The following is a 6,538-nucleotide window of genomic DNA, read 5'->3' on the forward strand; positions in this document are numbered from 1 at the left end:
TATTACCTTCGCCGAGAAGGTTATGCAGAGGGTAGCGTTTGTATGTAAAGAACAGCATAACTCGAGAAGGCTTGGATGGATTGTATTGATATTCGGTAGGTGGGTAGGTCTTGATGAGACATGGAAATGATTAGATTTTAGATATATATATATATATACATAAATTTCTCCGTCGCAATGAAAACATTCCTCAAAGATCTAGAATCTGTACGGTAAATATATATTCAAAAGACCGTACGCCAGGTTACCATGTTGTCCTTGGTAGAGCTATGACATGATACAATGAGATCATATTCCTTTATAATTAAATACGTTGGAGTGGAGTTGGGAGAACTTCAACGAACGTGATAGCATATAGGTCCCTTGTCACATTATTAATTTATAAATACACGAACATAATTCCACCATCAAAGATCTTCATTCATAAGCAAGCTTTGGTGTTTGTTTATCGGGCTCAAATGTGGCATCGCATGACAGAATAGTGCCTCTTCATTATTAAAGTAAAAAAACCCAGGTTAGACTCCATTTGATACATGTGTCCGTGCGTGTGACCTCGCGCTAGTCTAGAATTCGTCATTATCACTCATGCGTTTAAAGCAAAGAACTACATTAAGGTGCTTTTCAAGTTATCTCCAAGATGCTAGATATCACCAGCTTTGACGGAAGCTAAAAGTTCAGCCGCTAGGTGTGGGATTTTTGACTCAGAATTTAGAGTAGGGCGTAGAAAGGCTGACTGAATTTAGCGTCATATGTAGCTCCAGAATTCAGCGTCGAGCGTTCTCGAGACGCCCCCATGCAGGCCCCTCACAGGGAGGTGTCCGCAAAAGTAGGTATTCAACATAACATCAATAGTTTCGACGCAGAACTAGATAGTTATCTCCATGAAAAATGGAGATATAGTTTTGGGTGTGTCTGTTTGTCTGTCTGTTTGTGTTTCCGGACTACTGTAGTCAGCATAACTCAAGAACCTATTGATGGATTACGATGATATTTGGTATGTGGGCAGGTGTTGTGAAGCCGAAATTTAAGGTCAATTTTGGGCCCCCTGGTATGTGACCTTGGTACTGCAGCAGAAATTCCATTTTTGTATCTTTTGATCTGGACGTGCTATGGTCTTGATTTTTTGGTGGCAGATAGCTTGTGGTGTAATGAAGAAGTGGTGTAGGTTTGGGCCGGCCCTCTGGAACGGCAGGGGCGTTATTGTAGAGAATAACTGAACAAGGGAACGACGGATTTCCATGATATTTAGTATGCGGGTAGCTTAGACAGAGATGTACACAGTGAAGTGCAAATTATGCTAATTGGGACTTAATTTGCATAGTTAGTGAGGAAAATCTTTATTTTCAGTGTTTTCCATTATAAGACACAAATACATGTAACATATGTAGTTTATGGAAAGTGGAGCATCAACAGATACCTATTATGCAAATGAATTCCTAATTTGCATAATTAATGCAAAAACACCAAACTTCATATAATTGTAAAATCATAGGACTGTCAATATTGCAACATGTGTAAGTAAGATAAAGGTGTTTATGATTAAGCATATATTATGTAAATGTGTAAGTCATTTGCATAAATAGAATTGTTAATGGAGATATGAGGTCACGGAACTCTTGTTACTCCGGGAAGGAGGATGACCTCCTTCTGGGAGTGTTGGGAATGCATTTGTTTGCGCGTTCGCAGCTATAACTCACGATCCCGTTGTCGCATTGGTGTGTAACTTGGCATATCGTTTGCCTGGTTCGGCGTGGTGATGCACAACAGCTTTGTTACACCATAACTACTTTAAACGTCAATCCAATATCGTAATTGCACCCCTATAATTAATGCTATGTCCCACTGCCCTGCCATAGGGACCATGTTATAATCCGTTATGCATGACTGGAATACTTCAGGCAGATACGGGGTAAAAATCTTCCTTACTTGCTGTGATCGTATAGTCACTGTTACATTGAAAAATAGACAACGTGCATCACCACACGCAACCTAGCAAACGATATACCAAGTTACATACCAATGCGGCAACGGGAATTGTGAGTTTTAGCTGCGAACATGTTCAGAGTGAGCTCCAGTCTGTGTATTAAGTATGCGGTGTCCACTCGCAACTCGCATACAGTATGTGCGCACGGGACGGACGATGCACTTTTACGCACAGTGTGAAAATGGCAAATCTCTGGACCTTCAAACTTACCACACTTGTAGTTTATAATACGGAGGCTGTGACAATGTAAAAAGTTTACGCAGGGGATGAAAGATTGTTGAGAAATATCTCTCAGAAAAGTGCGCGCGCCAGTGTCACTTCCGGGTGGTTAGATCCGGTGACCTTTGACCTTCGTGAAATGTTACGATAATATAAAATTAGCCTTTTTTATTGCAAATAGCTTGATAGCTATACACCAGGCCGGCCTGCAATAAATTGTGGAAAGAGGATTTACTGCATATTTGTGATTTCTGATACATCTTAGTTGTAAGGCTGAATGGTTCGTTGATAATTGAAAAGGGGCCATCTAGATCTAACTTTGTGACTTTTCCCGGAATTTCTAGATCCCATCTGTGCCATGCTGTAAAAACATACTTTTCAGCAGGTTGACCACTCCTGTATTGAAAGAAAAAGATAAACAAACACTTTTTCTTTACTTGCTCTAAAACACTACTTGGACTGTGCAGAGATGCAATTTGTGTGGGTCAATACTTGTACATAATATAAATACTTCACGGAGAATTGTGTCCTACGGACTCTTGTTGAATCTTGTGTAAAGTCTTGAAGCCTGTTGGGAAGCCTCATGATTTAACGTAATTCGTAATCATCTCTGAGAATTTAACTTAATTCGTAATCGGCGGCGAAAATGTTGCGCAATTCGTAATAACTATTCCCCCATGCAGGCCTTCCTTCGTGAAAGAAAACTTGGGAAAGTGTCGACAAAGCTAGCTCAATGACAATGAGTTATTGGACCCTCTATCCGAAGCCGACGACTACATTTAGCATGCTATTCACTTTATTACACAATTTCCTACTAGTATTTCCCAGCGATCCACGGAGCCTGGTAGAGGCTGCTATAGGGGTACAGTTTGCCGCTGCATATTGAACACTCCCTCCGTAGCCAACTCCCTCAGCATTCTATTCACTCTATTTGGCCAATTTCTACAATTTTTCCAGCCATCTGCAGAGCCTGGTAGAGGCTACCTGGTAGAGGCTACTCTGCTTAGCTGGTTCCTGGTTTACCGTTCGTCACCCTTCATCACAGCAGCCTGAGCAGGGTACAGATGTGTAACGATGTGGAATATGTCGCCCTGCTAATGCCGTTACGTTAAGGTCAATATCACTCAAAGTCACCTGCAATATGGCAGGAAATTGAGCCAAGTCCAGATTAGGCTGGAAATGCGCGGCTGTCGGACGTTGATGTATGTGAGGACGGCGGGGAAGGGACGCGGGATTGCCAGAACGCCCGACCTGCCGCCGACCCGTGACGGAAACACTCCCCTTTTACGTGAGGCCGCAACAATTTCTCGACATTTGTGCACACTGAACACAGCCTGATCCAGTGATCAATGATAGCAGGGTCTGGGGCGGTCCCTCTCACACAACACCTATGGCCCGCGAGAATGAGTGGTTGGCACGGACGTATTGATCGTGATAGTCACTGACTGATAAGGCCATGACTAGCGGAAAAGTACGTGTAAGTGCGGGATGGACGTATGCTTCAGTCAGAGCAACTCTGTGTTAAGTTGGTAGGAATACTAGCACAGAGTTTGGGCGACCCATTGACATAAGCAACCCCAAGGTGCTCTTGAATTTACGATCATAACCAATGGAGTGCCATTGGCATTGTAAAGTAATGTATATTAAGTAGATAAGCTTTCAAATGGTATTTTAATATCATTTAAAATGCAATGGTTAAGTTCCAAAGGGAATATGATAGACTGAAAGTTCAAGTTTCCTAACGCCCTGTGTTCAGTATAGTTATAATATCCTCACAAAGCAAGTTCATTAGTAATGCTATGTTAACTAAGTAGAGACGGACTAAACAGAGAAATAAGATGCAAAAGTCAGTCAGTAAATAATTTCTTCCTTTCCTGCAATAGCACCAGCTATGACTGGAAACAAAATCTATCAATCATAGATCTGAAGAATACAGGACGATCAACATATTTTATTGAAATCTGACCAAAAACTGTCATAGCAACCTTTGCGTACTGTAGATTACTAAGTGTAGCCTGGAATGCAAACCTATTATAGCTCCCGACTAATAGGTTGAATTCCAGGCTATACTAAGTGTAGATCTAATAGGTATATTTCTCTGCTTGCCGTCAGATGGCTGATGTAGAGACTGCAGTACCGGAGGAGCCTGAGTGTGAGGAGGAAATCACAGGATATCCCGTCAGCTCCCACGCCACAGTCCACAGACAGGACTCCGACTACATGGTACAATCTCGCACAATGTAGACGTAATTTAACCCACTTGGTAGACTTGTCTGAATTATGATGGTAGTCAAGGGTTCAACTAGGTAAGGTATTGGTGTTTTTTTGTATCATAAGTTCAGTCCGGCAGTATGGGGCCTTGCGCGTCTGTCTACTGGAAATGTTATCTTTTTGTTGTCAATCTCGTGATTCTGACTTCAGTAGGGATTCTGCAAATGTCCTACAGATAGCCCTGTGTAATCTCCAAGCAGATCTAACGGTTGCAAAGACCAACTGGCAAAAGTTTTTATCGCAACTCAGATTGCAATAAGAACTCGGTATCCAACTGGCAAATTAAAGGGAGTTTTTATTGCAACACGGGTTTCTCCGACCGTTAGATCTGCAGGGAGATTCAGTCCTGCGTCGGTTGTCCGTGGTGATATACAGTGTGGTGAGCACTGTGTCGTAGTTGGAGTACTGTGTCCCCTGGATGACTTTACAGGCCCTTACTTGCATCCTCTCCAGTAATTTTGACGGTTTGCAGATACAATGCGGGGCTGCGTATCCCAGTGTGGGTCGCATGTACGTTGTGTAGACAGCCGTCAGATCTGGAATTGATACGCCAAATCATTTCAGTCTCCGTAACATGAAAAGTTTCCCGTCCGAGGATTGATCATGGCATCTACTTGACAGTCCCATTTCAAGTTGCTTTGGATAGTAAGTCCACGGACTTTGACGCACACCAATATGTCTAGGGCTTGACCACAGGTGATTAATGGATCCTCGCGAAACATACATGTAGTACTTTACATTTCTTGGGGTTAAGAGGCACGTTCATTGTACTGTGCGGCGCCTTTAGTACAGAGATTATGCTGATGTTGTTCATGCTCTGATAACTGAATCTCACTCAGTATCGCCTCGGACGCTGCTTAGTTGGCCTATGAGTGCCTGGGCGAAGGTTGACCCTTACAACCAATGAAATAGCTGGTGCCAACCAACGTGTCCAATACAGTCAATGTTTCTTTTGCTGCATCTGAATGAATTGAAGATTTCTTTAACCCAGTATATTTTTGCCTGACTACAGGTGGACCACTCTGACCCGATGCTGGAGACGGCCATGCCTGATGAGATGGAGTTTGCCCAGGTGTTGGCAGGAGAAAAAGCTGAGGCACAGGACCAGGTGGAGATTCCTGTGGAGGACATCCCTGTGGGCAAAGACAACCAACCAGAGCCCGAGGAGAGCAACATCCTCACATAGGGGACATGTTGGAAATACTATAAATTCAATACCTTTGCAGTGTTTTTTTTGTCACAGAAGGAGTGAAAAGGAGATTTACTAAAGATTTACTCCACAGTTCCTTCCTGTCAGGCTGGCTCAAAGCAGGGTTGTATTAAAGGTTGCACTAAACTGGTCACTAATGTCAAGTAGGGGTTGCTCCAATTAATCAGACACTCATCCCTCCACTGGTCACTGTCTAAAGGACGAAGCTAGCCTCTCCACATACCACTCTAACCTTGCACTCTACATGTTGTATATGGCATATGTATGTGGATTGATTGTTTGTGTTGAATGACTACTTGTACATGTAATAGGTAAGAGTAACATTACAGTACAGTGCACTGCTAAATGTTTGGGTCTGATCATGAGGCAACATTGTAATTGCTTCCACTAGCACAGTCAGCCTTTTTACTATCTACACATAACCAAGGAGTCTATATAACCTCCTTGCATATACTAACCCTAAATTGGGATTAAAAAAAAATGTTGGGGAATCAGATAACAAGACTAGTGAGAAAGTCGATCCTGAGATGAACACAGTAGTTCTACGGTGACGAATCATACTGTGAATAATAACTTACATTACAATGGTAAGAGGTCTGGAGATCTTGTAATATTAGTTTGTAGCAGCAAAGGATGTTGTACATGTACATGTGAACATCTAAGCTCATGCTGCTGAAGATGTGTCTGATAGTTCCTCAGTGATGGTTTTAGGCCGGACCAAATGTGCTTGAGGAAAAAAGTGCTTGAGAAGTGCCTACATACTACTTCACAAGGTACATGTATAACCTCTTGTGACTGTACCTTAGTATGAAGCAATTTGGTACTTTGTGTTAAATAAACCTGCAATAGTCAAC

At 42.4% G+C, this 6,538-nt stretch overlaps 1 protein-coding gene across 4 annotated transcripts in view; it reads left to right on the forward strand.

Moving 5' to 3' along the window:
* The window catches only part of LOC136421347 (probable U3 small nucleolar RNA-associated protein 11), a 44,026-nt gene extending 37,489 nt beyond the window's left edge, over nucleotides 1-6,537 (forward strand). For 2 of the 4 annotated variants that reach the window (XM_066408583.1, XM_066408590.1), the window contains exons 9-10: nucleotides 4,316-4,426; nucleotides 5,487-6,537. The gene's annotated coding sequence lies outside the window, so the exon portion shown is untranslated. The remainder of the gene's footprint in view (nucleotides 1-4,315; nucleotides 4,427-5,486) is intronic. The other 2 variants (XM_066408600.1, XM_066408609.1) reach the window with 1 other exon arrangement.
* Nucleotide 6,538: the final 1 nt, after the last annotated feature.

This window comes from Branchiostoma lanceolatum, chromosome 1, assembly GCF_035083965.1.
Source record: "Branchiostoma lanceolatum isolate klBraLanc5 chromosome 1, klBraLanc5.hap2, whole genome shotgun sequence".
NCBI lineage: Eukaryota > Metazoa > Chordata > Leptocardii > Amphioxiformes > Branchiostomatidae > Branchiostoma > Branchiostoma lanceolatum.